The 19,079-nt window shown below is 31.0% G+C and overlaps 1 protein-coding gene across 1 annotated transcript in view; it reads right to left on the bottom strand.

Moving 5' to 3' along the window:
* Positions 1-16,501, bottom strand: part of blo (bloated) — a 134,884-nt gene extending 118,383 nt beyond the window's left edge. The window contains exon 1 of the mRNA XM_036374998.2: positions 16,206-16,501. The gene's annotated coding sequence lies outside the window, so the exon portion shown is untranslated. The remainder of the gene's footprint in view (positions 1-16,205) is intronic.
* Positions 16,502-19,079: the final 2,578 nt, after the last annotated feature.

The raw sequence follows: 19,079 nt of genomic DNA, 5'->3' as shown, positions 1-19,079 counted from the left end.
AGTCTCTGAAGACTATAGCAAGTGTATGGCAAATTAGATTAAGCGTTGGCCTTCTTGTATTGGCTCAGAAACCTATTTTGAAGACGATTAGAAGATATGTAATAAAATACATGAAAAAAAATTTTGTTTTTGTCAGTCCGGGTCAGTTTTGATCAGAGTAAATGTTTTTGTCAATCTCATAGAGTACTCGATGTCTGATAAAGTTTACATGTGTGGCTTGAACTATGAATATAGTTTGCTGCAAACAAGTAAGACCAGATACAAAAAAGCTTATTCTATTAAATTTCCGATGGCATTTGAGTGCTATAAATAGTAACCACACCTCCGCACTAGGTTTTTATACATATTTCTTAGAAAAGCACTGACGCTTTATATTTCAAAAATTTTAGTTAAGAATCGCCAAGCATCATATAATTCAAACAAACAATAAAATTTAAATTATGCAAAAAAAAAATATTTAAAAATATATATTTTATCTTTATGTAAATTTAGTTGTAAAATTATGTATTTTTATTACAGCTACGTCAATGACAGGGGCATATGTAAAGGTGTGTGTATTTGCGCATGCGCGTAGGTATGGCCTACGACTTCGACTGCGCTGACCAAATTTGTCCAGAGGCGCATTGGCGACTGACACACTTGTACCCACTGGCATGTTGGACCTTGCAGTCGGTCCACTTCCGACATGTGCTGGCTGCTTAAAAAGGAAAGGCGGTCGAACAAAAGTAAAATTGTAAAAGCAAATAAAGCAAAAGAATGACAGGCAGTTTAGAATTGAAAAAAACATATGTACTTACTTACAATTTACATTAAAACAAAAACATTAAATAGCTTAACTTGGGCTGTGACTGTTTATAAACACATGTTCTTACATATATATATATATATATATATATATACACTTTGGTACGAGTATATAAGTACCTACGACTCGGCGCATGCGTAGAAGCGAATGTACAACTGCATGTAAATGTACAACTAAATTTATATATTTACATTATGACATGAAATTCAATATATTCATATATTTCTCAACAAAATGTGAGTGCTCGTATGTCTATGTGTATGTATGTGTGTAAGCAGAGCTAGAACTTTTCTTTTTGTTTTGCGCTTTTTAAAAGCGATAAAGTTTAAAATGGGTTTATGCGCTTAGAATGGAAATAAATTTACGACAAATTAACAGCTGCATACAAGCACAAACGCACATACATACATGTACACATGCATACACACATATGTAAGCCGATATGCAGGCAGCTCCCGAAGAGGTTGAAAACATAACTCACAACAGCGAAAACTGCATTGCTTCCACACACTGCATGTGCCGCCTCAAAAAGCGAAGAAAAGCAACAACAACAATTGAACTAAAAAAAAAACAGAGAAAACGTTTACTTCGGCTGCACGAAAACTATAATACCCATCACAGGTGCATTTCTTATAGCATAAAAAGGTATATAAAAATCTTTCTTTTGATTTTGATCGGTCAATTTGTATGGCAGCTATATGCTATAGTAGTCCGATCTAAATAATTTCTTCGTAGATTGTAGCCTTGTTTTGGAAAATAGGCTGTAGCGAATTTCTTGAAGATATCTTGTCAAATAAAAAAACTTTCCATACAAGGACTTGAGTTTCATCGATCAGTTTGCATGGCAGCTGTATGCTATAGTCGTCCGATAACAACAGTTCCGACAAATGAGCAGCTTATTAGAAAACAAGGGCGTGTTTTAGATCCATATCTCAAAAACTGAGGGAATAGTTCAGTACAGGCGAGCTTAATACATCCTGTTCAAGGTATAGTAAAATCAAATGCAATCGCAACATAGAAGTTAGCAGCACAAAAGCGTAGAAAAGGCAACAAATAAATATTTTTTGAAAATCATTATCCTACACTTTTGCCGAAATGTATATGCACAATGCATAACCTTGAACCTGGGTGTGTTGCCACTTCACACACAGCAAAGAAATACTCCCTTCGCACACACACATCAACACAGCAGCGCGTTTCTGGCAATGATGTCAGCCGCAGTGGCTATTTAAGGATCAAACTGTTTGAATCAGGAGACAGACAATTAGGTCGACTGCTCGACCGACATCAGTCGCAAAGCTGCTCAGTTTGTTGTTGGCGGAGATTCGGCTTTTTGCGATTCAAGTTTGGCTGACCTTTTTCACAGGGGACAGCCAGACAGCCAAATTGTACGAAAAATGCCCAAATTTGTGGCTCATTAAAAACGAAAATGCAGTGCAGTTGAGGCCACATATCGATGCAAAACGATTATATATGTATATGTACATAAGCAAACTTTAATGCCCCTGTGGAAAATATTTTGTATATAAAATGCATATGTTTTAACGTTGGGAATTTAAGTCAAACATAAAAGGCATTTTGCTTAAAATTAGGCGCATAAACATATGTGATTCGAATATGCTTAACAAGGTCTCAACTCCAATCTCTCAGAAAGAGTAAAAGTTTCTATATTTGTTCCTCAATACCTTTCCCGAAATGAAATATCACTCATCTCTCAGAAAGAGTCAGAGTTTCTAAATTTCTTACTCAATACCTCTGCCAAAGTCTAATATCCCTCATCTCTCATAAAGAGTCAGAGTTTCTAAATTTCTTACTCAATACCACTCCCATAGTCAAATATCCCTCAACTCTTAGAGAGAGTCAAAGTTTTTACATTTCTTTCTCAAAACCTCTCTCGAAGTCAAATATCACTCATCTCTCAGAAAGAGTCAGAGTTTCTAAATTTCTTACTCAATACCTCTGCCAAAGTCTAATATCCCTCATCTCTCATAAAGAGTCAGAGTTTCTAAATTTCTTACTCAATACCACTCCCATAGTCAAATATCCCTCAACTCTTACCTATATATATATATTTCTTCCTCAATACCTTTCTCGAATTCAAATATCACTCATCTCTCAGAAAAAGTCAAAGTTTCTCTATTTGTTACTAACTACCCCTGCCGAAGTCGAATATCCCTCATCTCTCAGAAAGAGTCAGAGTTTCTAAATTTCTTCCTCAATACCACTCCCATAGTCAAATATCCCTCAACTCTTAGAGAGAGTCAAAGTTTTTACATTTCTTTCTCAAAACCTCTCCCGAAGTAAAATATCACTCATCTCTCAGAAAGAGTCAAAGTTTCTATATTTGTTCCTCTATACCTCTCCCGAAGTTAAATATCCCGCTCTAAAAATTTAACTAGCTAACCAATTAAAATGATTGCAAAAAATAATATTAATTCCCTAAAAGTATGCATAACTTCCTAATAAATTAATTCGACATTTTTTCAACCCTCGTATTGAACGGTTGAAAAAAAAAACTATTTAAACTAGCAGACAAGATTACTTTACCGAACATATTGATTAAATTTCCAGTTGGGTCACTTAAAGTTTCGGAAACTTCTCAATCCACTCGACAAGAGCGCTTGAATTGAAAGAAAAAAATATTTTGCGATATTTTCCCTTATATTTTTTTTCTACATTAAAGTCAGCAATCGGAGATAACACTTATAAGCTCCTTTTAAGGCTGCAGATATTAATATGAAATTGAAGCACTTAAATCGCAATAAAATGCTAAAATTGTGTGGTCAGGCAAGGCCAACGACATGCGCGTATTAACATTAAATAACCAAAATTGGAGTTTGACCCCGCCAAAGGCTGACGACTTACAACGAAAAAAAATTAAACAGGCGCTACAGAGTGGATGTGCAAAATAATTTTGGTGTTTTAATGAATTAAACATTTCACGCATTACAAATAATCGTGCGGCTAAGGACGTGACACTATCAAAAATATAAATAAATTTATTTTGATTTATAGAATCAAAAGAAATATTTTCTAAGCGATTAGAGTAGAACATACCAACCGACCTTATCCAAGTTTATATTAAATTTTAAACCACCACCGATTTATAAGCTTTTATGAAAAGCTCCATGAAGTTAGAAATACTCCTACTCTTTTAAAAGTTTACTAATTGCTACCCCTGAATTTTAGAGTTTCGTGTGTAGCTCGTTAATAAAGAGAAATGGCATACAAAATACTCATGGCAGTCATCTCTAAGTTATCGGAATTGACCAAGGTGTCTTTCGAGCATATGCGATTTAACCTTATTTGAAGTGAGCTTGAATTATAGTAGCTTTATCAAAACATTTAGAATATTCAAATTTAGGAATTTACTGTGGAAACCTTTAAAAATTTCTCAAATCAACTTAAGGCCTAAAAAGTTTGAAGTTCAGGAACTGGAAGCATTACTCGATGATGATTGTTGCCAAATAGCAGAAACTTTGGAATTTGTTCAATATATTTAAAAGCAGCAGAATACATTCAAAAGCAACAGAATTGGTGAGTTGAGGCTTAGAGACCTTGAAAGACGATTTTGCATGTCAGAAATGCTGCTTGAACACTTGAATTGCTTCTAAGAAAATATCATTGCGGACAACCCTTCATTACCTTATAAACTGTACATCGACATCAAATGGACTGAGTGTTGAACAATGATATGACTTTCCAACGCAGATGGGAAAGCCTCAGCCGCTTTAATTAGAATTTATTGCAGCATTTCCGGTTTAGGTACCACCCAACTGAATCGTTTAATATAAATCCCTCATATCATAACACAGCGAAATTCCAAAGAAATATTTAGCTATTAACAATAAATGAACTACAAGTAGACACAATAGTGGCTGTTTGTGACTCAAGTCTCTTAAGTCAAATAAAACTACGCTTTCGCACTCGATAATCGATAAATATTTATTTTATGATTACGCCACTAAACATTCCGCTCGGTCGCTTTACTATGCATACATAGCTTCCTAGAATTCTTCGCACTTCAATTATCAGAATGATTCCGCTTAAACTCACTATTTCACCCAAAGGTATAGACGACACTAAGCATGGTAGCTGGGTACTTAGTATTCATATTATAAGCGGTCACTTAAAAAGCAATTGACGATTACGAATAATCGCTAAAGGCTGTCGCAAAACATTAAAGCGAACATTATTTTGTGGAAAAAGAACACAATAATTCGAGTTTGAGCAACGATTCACCGCACTCAATTGACAAATCGTGTTCGCAGAACAATTAAACCAAGTCGTAAGTAAATAAATAAATAATTGTATATTTGCGATAACAACAGTTAAACACTACAGCGTTGCAATAGACGATTATTTACTTTTAAAGGGTCAACAAGAAATGTTTCTTAACGTTAATTTCGGCTACACCGAAGCTAGTTATAATACTCTTCACAGCTGCATCTCCTCTAGTATGAAAGGGTATAAAAAAATCTTAGTCTTGATTTTGATAGGTCAATTTGCTCTAGTGGTTCGATATCGGCGGTTCCGACAAATGAATGGCTTCTTGGAGCGAAAAGAACGTATGCAAAGTTTCTGATCTAAATCTCAAAACTGATATATTATATATATGTATATACTTTGTGGAGTATCCGACGTTTCCTTCTAGGTCTTACAAACTTCGTGGCTAACTTAAAATACTACGTTGAGGATATAATCACGCAATGTTAATTCTTTGAGGATCTTCAGTAGATGTTGAACTTCAATCCTTCTACCAGTCTTGGGCTAGAGACTATTTAGTTATAAAACTTACTCAAAGCAATGATCCGAGAGCATAGTAGAATTTAAGAATAAGCTCCAAAACTCTTTTGAAGCGCAGGATTTAGTCAGGCCGTAAGACATGTGCGGATATTGTCTTATACCATACTATATAATATAGATCTTGTATTGCTTAAACACTTTAGGCAAAACAAAATACATATAACGAAGGGTGAAACTTGTACAAAACTCGGAAGTGAATTTTGCAGAACCATGAGACGTTTGTCGAAACATCTTAAGAGAATGAAAAGTTTTTGAAGTAAGCTCTTAAGAGCATCAAAAAATTGTAGATCGCTAGAGGCGTCAGAAGATACTATATATTCAACACTAATGTTACTCGTTTAATAATTATGAGTATACACGAATACCATATTACATTACCCTTACCATAGTAAGGAGAAAAAAATCTCCACTGTGCTTTATTTTAACTGCATTACGCAATAACCCAACTTTTTCTAGAATTACGAACAATGCAATTCTCAGCGTATACAATTTCAATCAAAGGCATTTTTTCGGTACATTTGTGAGCAAAATTTTAGCAGCACTATTAAATTAAACACGTGGATGAACAGTATGTTGTAAATCTCAAACTAAATAGAGTGCCCATATAAGTATCATTCAAGCCTAAGTGAGTCGCTTATGTGTGCTCTTTCAAGTTCAAGTTTAAGTGTACCGTTTTTGCGCAAAACTAATGAGCCGTTAAAATGTCATTCGATACTCGAGAGGCACGCAACACTCACATACAAGACACCTACAATGAGACGGCCAACAATAACAACGAGTAATACGTATATACGAGCACGAATATGTTAAAAAAAATGGTCAAAAAAAATAGTGACGTGAAATGAGTTTCAAAAAGTGCCAAGTTCAATTTATGTATACAATTTGGTCGATGATTTGCACATAAATAACTCTAAATAACTATGTGAGTCAGTTCGTGGATGTGTTTGTGTCGGTTGAAATGCATTTCAAACAAATTTGTCATAAAAAAAACACGCGCAGTCTTTAACTGTTCCACAAGTTCACTTCTGATGTTTTGTATACCATATCAACAAAGAAATTATGTGAAAAATGAGACAAAAAGTACAAAAACAATCGAAATTAATTGCAAAGCCATTAAGGAAATATAAAAAACATAAATAAAATAAAATATAATAAGTAAAGCGTGGCAACGCACTTCCTCAAAAGTAAACAAAATAAAATCAGAGTAAATTAAAAATCAATGTCAACCTTCAGCAAGGCGAGCCAGTCAGTCGACGAGCAGCAGTTAACACAGTTTAAGGCAGCGAGCTTGGCGAACTTAACACAAAAAGACGAGTACATACAGCGCAACGAACTACAATAATGGCTTCGTCAGAATTATAGAGTTGTTGTTATAGTTATGAAATTAAATAATACTTATTTTGAAGCTGCATTATCTACCACTCTACTCATTTAATATCTGGCTAAGCTTCAGGCACCTTAAAATTGCTTGCAACGATTGTATATTAACACCGACGAAGCGAAATCTTAGATTAATTTAAAAAATTAGATAAGACTTGTCCATAAACTGCATAATTACCTAATAAAGTTTAAATGCAGCGCTATAAATTAAGTGATTTATATGCAGGCGAACACATTAAAGCACATTAAATAGATTTTTTCATATTCATGCAAATCATGAAGCTATAAAACTTAATATCAAAAATAAAAACAAATTTTTGCCGTAGAACTCGATATATGAGATTATGACAATTAATTTTTTTTTATTATTTATTTAGCTTAGCTAGTCTATTTCATTTAGGACAGTTCGTTTTTCGATTCGCCACTAAAATGATAATGTGTGTGGCAACTCTACTCAAAAATGTATACAAACAAAAAAGACCTCTTCCTTAGCAAACATATTTTCTTGTTTACTTCAGTTATATTATTTTATCGTTAAGTGGAAACTCTACTGATAAATTATAATATAATAATATATATAAATAAAAGTATACCCTAAGCAACCATTTCTTTGTTTATTTCAAATTAATTTCTTTTTGTAAGTGGCAACTCTAATCGAACATTTGTCGAAGTTGAATACTACTTGAATTTTTCCGAAAGTCTTTTGTAAAAACTTTTTATGTATTTTTTTTTTAATTTTAGTTTTAATTTTACAGTTAAATAGGTGGCAACACTATTTAAAAATATGTTTAAATTGAAGCCATTCCGAAGGTTTTCTGCTTGGTAATCAATTCTTTGTTTAGCTCAATTTTATTATTTTTTCGATAAGTGGCAACTCTACTGAAAAATTACAAAATAATTATGGGTAGTCAAAGCTCATTGCTACCCGATTATTTTCGGCAGTTTATATAAACAATTTTTGCTCACATTTTATAATATTTTTAGTTTTACTTTTAAAGCTGCATAGGTGGCAACTATTTTTATATCAAAATATGTTTAAATTTAAGCCTCTTCAAAGGTTTTATATTTTGCAATAAGTTTGACAATCAAAAATATTTAAATTACATCGAAAATTCTATTTCCACTGCATTACATAATCAAATTCCTTGAAATACGGCAATAATTTTGAAAACTTTCAAAACTCAATTCGCGCATATTAATGTAATTAAGAAAACTAATTAACCAAAATAGATTAATAAATGAAGGAATTCACCAAAGAACACTAAGCTCTAAGCAAATAAAATTTCTTCCAAGATTTCAGTGTAACGGTGTGTGTATGCGGCACACATGTGTGACTCGTTGAGCGTGGTACGGCGCAGAATTCGCAAAATGGTTTAAAATCGTGCCACCGCATTTGAATTGCTAATTGACGAAAGACTAAAATAAACACGTTGTCTAGTAGTAGTTTAATAGCGCTAGAATATAGCATCTAATAGATAGCAATATCATCTAATATTTTATTTAAATTTAGTTTATCGTATCATACTTAAATCAAATTAGAAACGAAAAAGCACAAATTTATGTGCGGATTATTTTTATAGTAAAAATTCTTTAAAAAAAAAAAGCAGAAAAAATTTAAAAAAAATTTTATTTTTGAAGCTGTCGCCATCTATGTGTTTTTGTGTACGTGTGTGCGTAAATAAATATTGTCGCATATTTGCACAAATAAATAGCAATAGCTTTGAAGGTCGCCGCAACTTAGACTTAGACCGATGAGTTTTGCCTGCGGCTTATTTCAACTTTCAAACTAAAACTAATAGACGCTAATGGTTTTCCGCTGTAATTAGCAATGACAAAGCAAGGTAGCCATTTTTCAAAATTTCTGCGCTTAATATTTGAGTGTCAAATAGGCGATATTTGCACTAGAAACAGCGTTTGTTAAAAAGTGAGTAACTCGTCGAATATTCGTAAAGATATCGTTCGCGCGCCAATTAGACATATAGTTTGACTGCAACGAAAATAATAATGATGATCTATTAATGATTAAAATCTATGTTCAGTGTATAATTGTGAGATATTTGTAATCATTACTTTTCTGGTATTGCAATCTATAGTTAGATACATGCTGGTAAGAGTTTTTCTATCGCTATAAGTTCTTGGCAACAAATTCATTTTTATCGAATTCTCTGTTCTTAACCATTTTTGTTTTCTGTTATCTCACTCTACAAAACCACTATACCAAGTCATGACTCTTTATGCTCTCTCTCTCATTGCACGCTAGAGCGTCTGCTCAACGCATTTTTAAAATGCGAGAAAACGGAGATTTAAAGGACTATAGCCACTTATGAATTTAAAAAAATTCGATTTTTGTTTTTGCATATATATCTAATGTACATATATTTGAGATAATTCTCTGCAAATTTGAAGTTGTACTGGCAAATAGTTTCGGAAATATGTGCGTATTTGTAAGAGTTTTTTGACTTAATGTAATCGGTGCGCAAAACTTTAAACGCGTTTTTCTCGAAACGAAATTTCAGAGGCAATGAAATAAATTTCTCTGATTAAAATTATTTTAGACTTATTTGTCAAGTAATAATCGAAGGAATTAAGTTTTTTTGTTTATAATTTTGATTTTTTAAGCTACTGGTAAATGTAAAATTTGTTAACAAAAACTACTTTTTTTTATAGGATTTTGTCAAAAATTAAAATTTTGAGTAGTCCTGCGATTCATATATATAGTATATATATATATATAGTAAATTTTTTTTCGGTTTTTGGAATTGAGCTAGTTTTAAGCCGAAAAATCTTCCTCACCGCCAATCAAATTTTCTCAAAGGTTCCCCTGCAGATCGGCTACGGGATCAAGTGAGTCCCAGATTTTGCAAAAATAAGCGCCGATTATTTAAGTAAATTAAATTCATTAATTGTGCATTATTTTTATTAATTTATTAAATAAAATGCCTCTTGAAAAAATTAATTCACAAAAAAACACGTTTTTACCGACTTGCAAGTAGATATAACTCTTTATGTTTAAATTTGCCTGGTTTTGTATTTTCAATTGTACATATGTATATACTCCAAATTTGTACTAGTGATCTTCCTATCCAAACATTTTTCACACCACTGTATAATAAATAATTTAACAGCGAATTCTGTCATTGTCGTAAGTTGTCATGTCTAATGATTTTAAGTATATTATTATTTAATTTTTTTTATTTCTGAAATTATTACTTTAAAATTTTTTTTATTTTTGAAATTTTTTTATTTGTTTTTTTTTTTAATTTTCTGAAATTTTTTTTTTTAAGAGGTGAGTGCCATAAAAACCACATTATTTTGCTCCCCATCGTATATTTTTAATGAAGAAGTCTTTTCATTTTGAATTAGTTCCATAAATTCTGCCAAAGAACACTGCCTTAAGCGTGTAGGTGTGCATATATACATTTTAATATTGTCCAAGCGGACTACCCAACCTGATTTTAATTAATTAATCGAGCCTTAGCAGCTGTCAGCCGAATGCCAACGGCCAATGATCAACAGTAGCCGAATTGAGGACGCGCAGACGGTCTAATTTGACCAAGCCATGCTATTAAGTTACCACAAATGAAACCCGTGTGATATTTTTTGCTGCGAAATCATGATAAGTTTAACAAAACGGTTCACATTTGTATGCAGAGCAACAACAACAAAATACATATAATTATCATAATATTCTGTTATCGCTTTTAAGAAGGCAATAACAGTAGGCGAGTACACTGAATGGCTGTTTGTGTAAAAGTTGATGGATTTGGGATTCAAGACGAGACAAATTGGCACTTGAGATTTGACATACAGATTTGAATAACGACTTGATTAGAATAATTACTAGTAAATACAGGTGCACACCTATCAAGCTATAGGTACTCATATTGAATGCTATAGGTACGATTATGTCATTATTACATCTAGACAATACTGCTACCTTCCTTAATTGTAATTGTAATCTAAAAAATTTTACCATTACACTTACTATAATATATTATGTTCATAGATAAAAGAATATTTGCGATTAATTTCTTTGTAACACTGAAGAAATAATGATTACAATTAATGTAATCGCAATAGTAATCGTAAATTTAAATTAGAATGAATTATATTGCTATTAACTGAAACGTAATTCAAAAGTAATTTAAAAATTTTAGGAATGATGGATGGAACTGAATGAAATTTATTTGTTATCATCATCATCTGTAATCATATTTAAGGTAATTGCGAGAAATTTATTGGTGTTGACAGAAATTTGAAAGGAATTATATATTTTTATGTTAATGATTATAGTAATTGTATTATTAATTATTAAAATAAAGATTACGATTACAATACATTACACTCATTACAGAAATAATGATAAATGAAATATTATTTGCATTTAAAAACATTGTAATTTTCGCAATTTTAGGCAATTGAGAAACACTAAATTTATTTATAGTTACGAGTATTTTGAAATCTTGTTTTTTTTTTTTGTATTCAAATTTTTCATGATTACGATTACAAAAGCTATAGTATATAAATTTTTAAGGAAATGTATAGGTAATCAAAATGTAGTCGGAACTCTTTTTTCAGGGAATTTATACGTAATTAAAATGTAATTGGAACTTTTGTTCAAGGAAATTTATACGTAATCAAAATGTAATCGGAATTTTAAATTCTAAACCGCAGTAGTTATAATTGTATTGCTTTTTTTTGTATTGCTAGGTAATTAAAATATAATCGAAACACTAAATCCTAAACTGCAGTAATTATTATTGGAATGTAAATTTAATTTTAAGGAATCAAATTTTAATCGAAATTCTGAACTGCAGTAACTATAATTGTATACAATAATTATAATTTGAATTTTATTGCTAGGTAATCACTGTGTAGTCAAAACTGTAAATTCTAACTGCAGTAATTAAAAGTGGAATGTAATTTTATTGCTAGGTAGTTAAAATGGAATCGAAGTTCTTAATTTTATTACTAGGTAATTAAAATGGAATTCTAAATTCTAAATTCTAAACTACAGTAATTATAATAATTCTAATGTAATCTTATTGCTAGGTAATCAGTGTGTAGTTATATATCATATATATTATTGGAATGTAATTTTTTTGCTAGGTAATAATAATATATTTTAAACTTTACATTTTGAACTGCAGTAATTAAATTTAAATAGGTAATCAGTGTGTAATCAGAACTCTAAATTCTAAACTGCAGTGATTATAATTGAAATTGTATTATATAATTGAAACGTAATTTTACTGCTAGGTAATCAAAATGTAATCCAAGTTCTAAGTACAATATATACATATGTAACTTTTTATAATTTGCATTAAAAGAAGTTTGTGTGAATTTCTTTTATACTCTGCCAAACCAGATTTATTTGTTATAGTTTTTTTCCTTATCAGCTAAGTCAGTTTTTGTTCCGCAAATATTGCTTTCACTTCTTAAACCACAAAAATCAAGATTTCATCTCAATTCCAACCAAACACCTCACTTTATTAATCTTCAGTTTCGGCTGGTCAACGGATTTGAAACACAAAACAAAAACAATCGATTTCCTCAAGTGGACAGTGAAAGTAATGATGAACCCAAGTATTTATTTGTGTTGAAAGCTTTTGTTTTGTTCAACATTTTTTCTCACTACTCTCCCGCAATGAGTCAAAACGAAACGCGTTTAATTATAAATCTTTTACAAAACACGCTCAATCATCATACATACGCAGCACAGACAGCAACAAGAACTAAAACAACAAGAAGATGGATATATTTCGCTTCGCTGAGCTTTATTCATAAATAAATCGATCAAAAATTTCAAGCACTTAAGAAATCAATAAACTCATGAGGTACCACAAGAAACCCCAAAAATTGATTTATTAAAAATCAAAAGAGAAAAATTAACTCGCTCAACGCTACAATTTAATTAGCGCCCCAAACGAATAACAACAACAGAAACATTTTCATTCAAAGGTCTACAAAAGTTGAACAAATCGAAGACACACCGCACAGCCGCATATCCGCAGTCAAACAAAGCTGGGTGCACAAAAAGCATAGTCGCTTGGAAAAATGCTAAATAAGGCAGGCGCACGAAGCGTCAGCAGCTAGTGAGTTGTTAAGACAATAAGTACAGGAACAACAACAACAGCACCAACAAGCAACACACAAATAACATAATGGCAATCAATGGCGGGAAAAATTAGACAATTTCGACAAGAGGTTGGCAATTTGGAGCGCTGAGTGGGCTAACAAAAGAATAAACGCTACAAAATTTGGCAAAAACTTGTTAATATAAGGCAAACACATAAACACACAAGCACTTCATTTAAAACTTTGACTATTACGGTGTGCTAGCTTTCTATATGCATAATTTGGAGTTGGTTTTGTCTAAAGAAGCGCGACTTGAGCGTCAGCAAAATTACAAATAATATATATATAAAGACTGATATAAATATACAATATATATATACATATGTGTATATATGTATGTGTATGTATGAAAAGTAGGTGAATGTAGCAGATGGTCAAGTCAGGTTCGCTGCTTAAGTCTTTTGTTTGCGAGCATGCTAGTTGATATTTAGCCGTTCTAAGCGTCAAATAAAATTAAATTAGTAAACTATAGCACACTATTTTTCTAAAAATGTGCGAAAAATGGCTTAAATATGCGCTACAGATTTAAATATTTCAGGTGCAATGTGTGAGACATCACTGCACAGTAAGCCAACAAACATTATTGGGTATTATTAAGTGGCATTAATTTTCGAATGCTTTCTAGTAACAAAACCCAGTTCTTAAGCTTTACTTATGGAAATCTAATGCATTTTCGGCATGAACTCTAAATTTGTTTTCATAAATATGTAGACACAGTTTTATATTTCTGTGTTGCGCGCAGCCTGCCCTTCACTAGGCAATTACCATTCGTTGTCATTCTTATAAATTATGGCGTTGCGTTAATTTGCTATTAATTAACATTTCAATTGATTCAAAGCGTAAACAAAACGTGACATGAATTAATTAAATTTATGAATATTGAGTAGAAACAATTTTCGTGTTATGACTTGGGAAATGTACAGTTATATGCATGTATATGTGTATTTACAAATTCATTGCAAGATACTTGACAGTATCAAAACAAAGTAAGCCACTACATAACTTCTCTAGAGCTTTGAACTGTTCGAGGTAAAGTCATTAGCCGATAAAAATAAGCAATAATATATTAAATTTAGACCAGTGCTGAAAACTTTTAAAATGGTAAAAAGATGAAAAAATAACAAAAATTAAAGAAAAATTATTTTCTGGGTGTTATGAGGTAGTTAAGTGAAAAAGAAGGGGGTTGACCGCTTCAAATGTAAAAAATGGTTTAGCCGGAAAAACTAAAAGTAAAAGTGAAAAAACGTTACATGGCAAATTAATTGCTAATAAAAAGATATATATCTTATTTGTTAACACTTTTTTCACATAATCTCAAAAATTATGTGAAAGTTTTAAATAACCAATTTTTTTGGTTTTTTTTTATACTATACCAATTTTTCTTTTCTGTCACGAAATTTGGGGTAAAATAAAATTTTTATGTCCGAAATACACCGTATTTTTTTTTTAATTAAAATGATTCGTTTACCATATTTTGATTTCATATCGGAAGAAGTCCGTAATTTTCAAACGAAAATTCTCTCAACAAAATATCTGTTTTTATACGCTGAACAGGGTATATTAACCTTGCAATGTATTTTGTAAAACCTGGAAGGAAACGTCGCAGACCCTATATAAATGATCAGCATGACGTACTGAGTTGATTTAGCCACGTCTGTCTGCCTCTATATAGGCAAACTAGTCCGTAAGTTTTTGTGGTATCCATTTTTGTTATTATTATTATTGTTATTATTGTAATTCTTATTATCATTATTATTATTTTTATTATTATTAATATTATTATTATTATTAATATTACTGGTATTCCTATTATTATTATTATTATTATTATTATTTTTACTATATTTATATATTTTTTGAGGACTTGAGTTATCACATTTTTATAAAAACCAAACCCAAGACTGCAACTAAATGCTCTAGTTATTGACCAATTGCCTGACCAGTACGATTCACTACGTGGTTAACTCACACTGTTGATAGCAACCTTATTGATTTTCTTATGTGCATGCAGCAAAAACCATAGCAAACTTATTGTCCAGTTAGATAGTCAAGTATATCCAAATAATCCAATATCAAACTATAGTGAATGTGGGTCAAAAAACTTGAAACTGTCGCTGGGTGCATTGAACTGAATTTTTTATAAATTTATAATATTATAAATAATTAATGGAGCCACAAAGTCTCTCTGCGCCTATTAAAAAACTTGCATATTGCCAATAAAGCTTTGAAAGAAAAAAAATAGAGCGAAGAAGAGTAGAGTAAAATAGTAATAACGAAATTGAATTGGACTTATTTCAAACCATAATGTCTCAAAATTATCAGTGAGTCTTATATTTGAAATATGAGGGTCTAGTGGTTTTGCAGTAATTTAAATAAAAATTATTTACTCTTGCCATTTTTTTATTAATTAATTACTAATTTTACAAGAATACAGAAAAAAATAAAAAAATTAGAAAATTAAAAATTTCAAAAATTAGCATGAATGATGAAGTGAGGATTCTTAAAAAGTTGGCAAGTCCCACGATTTCAATCCTCCTAGCAATCTGAAACCAAATGGCGACTACCTGGAAAAAAAAACAACTTTTGTGCCACTTTTTTTGACTATTTTGAATTTTTTAATAATAGTAAAAATTTTAATTTGGGTATATGGAGAATTTCAACAAGACAAGTTTATAGATATTTATGGACAAATTCATAAAAACGACTATCTAAAAATTTCAAGGAAACCGCTCTAGTAAAACTTGATAAATTGTGAGTACCGTTCTTAAAATAAGAGTTTCGAGAAAAACTCCCTAATTTTCAATCAAAAGTTCTCACGTCAAAGTTTAAAAATATTATAAAAACTCAGTGGGCTTTATGTTTGTTAAAAGTTCTAATTTTTGTTCGTATAAATAATATATACATTACTGTAATAAATTTGCTCTGAAAATGCAAAAAAATACCCTACTAAACAGCTGCTGTTACGAAATAATAGGTATATTAAATAAACAAATAAGCTTTAAATCGTTTTTAACAAAAAAAAAAATATATTTTCCATTGGCTTTAACAAAATGATCTACTCAACAATTGAACTCACCTTTAATAATTAATACAGCAGACACACACATGCACCTGCAAAAGTCAACAGACTGACACTTGTGTATATTCGTTATTATATTATTGTTGTTGTTGCAAAAAATTTTGCTCACTTTGCACTATTTGCACCAAAACCAGTATATTTTTGCTTATTTGTTTACAACAACTACGCCACTGCGCTTTAGATAATTAAAAAAACATAAACTGAAAATGATTTAGAAAATATTATAAAACTTAGGCTGTTATTAATTCGTGGCACAGTTTTGCAGCACTTTTTGTTTTTGTTGTAGTTAAACAAAAATAAATTTAAAAAAATATTGACCAGCTGTTTTTGTCATTATTTTTAAGCAAAAAACACAATTTTTTTTAATATGCTTTTAAATTTTTCATTTCGCGTTATAATTAATTGCAATTTATTTTGTTATTATATATTTTTAACTAAGTTTTTGGAATTTTTTATAATTTTCTTCGAAATTTTTTTTTTAAATGCAATTAAAATTTTTAATAATTTTTATAATTGTTTACCAATTTTTTTTTTTCGTAAATGCAATTATTTTTTGAAAAAGGCATGCGCATTTTTTGCGTTTATTACTCACTTTTCGTTTTTTCCTTTTTATTTTATTATTTTGCACTTTTTTATATGTGCAAACATTTTTCACTATGCAATCCACGAGCTGAGCTATTTAATTGCGCTTCCGATTAGCGTTAACGGCAAATGGAGTTGGGCAATATTTGTTCACTTGTTCGTTGTCAAAAGCGATAATGCACGTAAAGCAGCACAACACTTGTGTTGTTTTTGTTTTTTCAATATCTTCGATTTTTATTTCGAAAACTCGTCAACTATTTAAAACAACCGTTATAATTGTAGTAAATATTATAATTATAATAATTATTTATTTATTATTTTTGTAACGTTCGTTTGTTCGTTTTGTTGTAATGATTTTGAGTTTTTTATTGCATTTATTTGTTGTCACTAGTTGTTTAGAGTTGGTTTGGCAACCACACGCAACCCACAATTCAACCGCAACGGGCAAGATCGTGCGAGCATACTATATCACGTCTGAGCTGAGACTGTCGCCAGCAATATCAAAATGCCAACAATACTCACCATGCACCAAACAATTTGAATTAACTTAGCCGCTCGCTGCTGAGCTTACAGTATTCACCACGCCAGCCGCTCGACAACCTGCTGGAGAAGTAAACAGCAATTTCATAGTTGTGCAAAAATGTACAACACACATACATGCAAATATAACCATCTTTATAGTTATATAAAAACAACACCCAAAAGCCGGCCTCTGCATTCATCGTTGCTCCTACATACGATTTGAGAATGAATTTCGCTTCGAGCCTCGTTAATGAAGCGGTCAATAGGTATATACATATATACATTAATACATATCTACATATGTATGTGTGCATAGTCAGCGCCAAGTTGTCCCAAGCAGTAAATCGTGCTAGCTCATGGACTAGCATAGACTTAAGCCATTAGTTGACAGTACTGGTTCGCGATTTAATCCAACGCAACACTGTCAACTATCGCTTTTAAAGTGACTTTAGTCTTTGCAATACCAAGAACCCCCCACAGTAGTATTAAATTTAGCATTTTAACTAATTCTAAGTGCGTTAGTAAATTTTACTATAATGTGCGGTTTTCATTAAGCTAAAATCATCATGTCATAGAATTCGACAGTACTTGTCAAATCAATTTAATTTTGTCGTTCTATGCTTGTCCCTCAATTAGCTGTCAAATAACACAGTTTACAGCTTATTTAATAATTTTTCTTGGTGTGGAGAACTATTGCATTATGACAAATATCGCTATTTTTTTTGTCATTATGAAATATTTGTCATAAATTTTGACAAAATAAAGCATTAGTTTAATCAAGCATACTTGAAGCAAACAGCATAAAGCGCAACAATTTTGTATATTACATTTTATATATATTTTTTTTATTTTTAATATTTTACTTTATTGTGCGGGATTTTTATTAAGCCAAAATCATTCTGTCAAATTCTATGACAGTTCTTGTATAATCAATGCAGAGGTTGTTCGTTCTGTGCTTGTCAATCAATTAGCTGTCAAATATCACACATTTGACAGTTTGTAGCTTATTTAATAATTTTTCTTGTTATGGAGAACTATTGTATTATTAGTTTCTTCAAGCATAACTGAAATAAATAGCATAAAACGTATCATCTTTTGAAAACTCTGAATTAATATTATATGGAATACTTAGATAAAACAATATCTGAATCTATCTGAATTTAGCGGCTAAAAGTAGTGCTCATTTTGATCGTTTTTGCATAAAACTATCCTAAATTAGTTACCTTTCGACAAAAAAAGATAAATTCAATTAGAAAGTTGTTTTGAAGCAAATTTTTTAAACCCTGTTTGAAATATAATAATTATGCCTTTAAATATAATAGTTCTCCGCATAAATATAATACATCAATACAAGTATGTGAGTTTATATATAGTAAATGATGAGCGAGCGTCGCTCCGTCAATCTGTATATATGGTACATGTAAAAGTCTCTTAGTTTTTAAGCTATCGACCTGAAATTTCGCACACATTCTTTCCTCCCCAAGAAGCTGCTCATTTGTCGAAACCGTTGATATCCGATCACTATAACATATAGCTGCCATACAAACTGACCGATCAAAATTAAGTTCTTATATGGAAAACTTTTTTATTTCACAAGATATATTCATGACATTTGATATCATATATATTCCGAGGCAGCGCTAAAATCTCCGAAGAAATTGTTCATATCGGACCACTATAGCATATAGCTGCCATACAAACTGACCGATCAAAATCAAGTTCTTGTATGAAATCTATTGTTGGTACTACTTTTACTTATGAAAATAT

This window comes from Bactrocera oleae, chromosome 4, assembly GCF_042242935.1.
Source record: "Bactrocera oleae isolate idBacOlea1 chromosome 4, idBacOlea1, whole genome shotgun sequence".
Lineage (NCBI taxonomy): Eukaryota > Metazoa > Arthropoda > Insecta > Diptera > Tephritidae > Bactrocera > Bactrocera oleae.
The sequence above is the reverse complement of the archived record's forward strand: the minus strand, read 5'-3'. Positions and strand labels throughout refer to the sequence as shown.